The sequence below is a fragment of the Ursus maritimus genome, unplaced genomic scaffold (genome assembly GCF_017311325.1).
Source record: "Ursus maritimus isolate PB19 unplaced genomic scaffold, ASM1731132v1 scaffold_23, whole genome shotgun sequence".
NCBI classification, from domain to species: domain Eukaryota; kingdom Metazoa; phylum Chordata; class Mammalia; order Carnivora; family Ursidae; genus Ursus; species Ursus maritimus.
Genome location: NW_024424786.1, coordinates 42,298,840 through 42,301,050, shown reverse-complemented (window position 1 = coordinate 42,301,050; position 2,211 = coordinate 42,298,840).

The following is a 2,211-nucleotide window of genomic DNA, read 5'->3' as shown; positions in this document are numbered from 1 at the left end:
ATAGCCCGGTGCAGGTGCTGGACGAACATTATTCCCAGCGTTCTCCAGTTACAGATGCTGAGGCAGTGTTGGGTATGATGCATGGGGCTTTGGGCTTTGGAAGTCATCCAAAGTCTTGGGAACGGGGGTTGCCAGCTCAAGGGTCACAGGCGTATTTACCGCTCTGGGTTTCTCCTTGCGGACAGTGATAGGTCTGGCACTCTTCCTGAGCACCCACTGCATGCCAGGCCCGGTCTTCATTCCACATCCTCACAGATGACTCTGGAAGGTGCACTGCCTGGTAAATGCCTTCTCAACCTTTCAAAGCCGTGCTTAAACACCTCCTACTTCTATGGCAGAATTAGTCCTTTTTCATGTAAAACCTAAGCCATTTTAGCATCACGAAATGCCAAGCTTCCTCAGTCTCTGCCCTGGCGGCTTTGCCCCAGCACTAGGGGTGAGCCCTAAGTGGCCAAGCCAAGCGTGAGCTAATTAGAGCTACATTCAGGACTTAGTTCGGCTGCAAGGGAGGGAAGTTTTCTATCCTCTTGGAAGTCATACTCCTCACACAAAGGAGCCAGGACACCTGCCCTTGCCTCTCATCTTAGCCGAGGGACCTCAGCTGAGGCATTCAGCTTCTGCAGGACTCAGTCTTCGCATCTATAAATGGAAGCAATAATACATAAAACTTTCCCAACACCTTTAATAAGGCGTCCTTTTCCTCCCGCAGGGAACTGCCATCCCATAAAGGCGCCTGGGGGTTCTAACAGCCCAAACCAGGAGATGCCAGAGTTATTTCAAGCGACAGAGACCCAACTCTTTCTTCTAGTGTCCTTTCCTCCCCGCCAGGTTTCTGGCATTCCTGAGATTACTAGGCGGCTGTAAGGGGACAGTGGGACAAAAGGTCTGTCACCTGGGCAGGCCGTGGACATGGCCCCACCTCTCTACCAGTGTTATTTTTAGACAAAGTCCTTGGATACCTTATCTAAATGGCCTGACTGGAGACCTTGACTTCTCAGCTTTTCAAACCTGCAATGGGACTCCCACCTTGCCTTCCTCCTAAACGTCTGGGCTAATCCAGTACAAGCCCCACCTCTACAACTGTCTTGTCAAAAGCCCCCTTTCATTATAACGCTTTTGTTCAATAAGGCCCCCTCCCTTTTTTTTTTTCTCGGAGCAAGTTCAGCCAAGTACACACTGTCTAAAAAGAGATTTTTGCTGCTGGCAGACGGAAATCCCACACGGAAGCCATTTTCTGTAATCCAGGCGCTTAATTTCCTAAGTAGTCGGGGAACCTCTTGTCCCAGCTCATGTCCCATAAAATAGGACCTGTAATTTTTATACTTATCTGTAACCCACTTCCAGAAAGGATCGGGACGGCGGGGTGAAAGGATGAGTGACACCGGACTGTGTGGCCAACGGGAGCAGGGCCCTCGTCCCCCTCCGCGGGCAAAGGTGCGTTAGTCACGGTCACGGGGCTGCCTCCTGCGCGGGGGCGGGCGGGGCGCGCCCACAAAGCCAGCAGCCCCGTGTCATTCACCTTTGGTCAGGGTTCCGCGCGGCGGTGGTGGCCTCGCCGCGGGATGCAGCCCCGCCCGCCCGGAGCTTCTAGGCCCCGGCGTCCTCAGCACCAAGGACAGGGAAACTGAGGCCGCCGGAGGCCTCAGAGGGCGGGGTCACCTGTGCGGCCTCGAACCCATCGCCTCCGCCCTCTTTCGGACTTCGATTTCTGACCCGGGGATAGTAACTCCTCCGGCTCCGGGTTGGACGGAGCGTGCTCGCGCCTCGCGAGGAGCTGAGCCGCCGCTGGGAAATGTTATAAAAATACAGCCACGGAGCTGCAGGAGGTGCCTTGCCCCAAGGTCATGCGGAAAGAGAAGCCAGCTTCCAGGCACCAGCTTCCTGCCTGCCCCCTGCCAGGCCCCGGCCTCTGATGTCCTGGGGTCCCCGGGGGTCCAAGCAAACTTCCGGCTCGCAAAGCCAAGCCCCTGATCCTCGAGGCTCAGGGGCCTCCCCCGCCCGGCCCCCGCAACGCTGTAGGGGCGCCCCCGCGCCTCACTTGCTGCCCTCCAACCCAGCGACCCCCGGCGCCGGCCCGACGCCCCGCCCCCTGCGCCGGCCCCGCCCCCCGCGCCGGCAGCGCCCGGGGCGGGGGGCGGCGCCGCAGCCAATAGGGAGGTGGCGTGGCGAGGGCGGCGGCGGTTGTGATGCGCCGGGCCGGCGGGCGGCGGC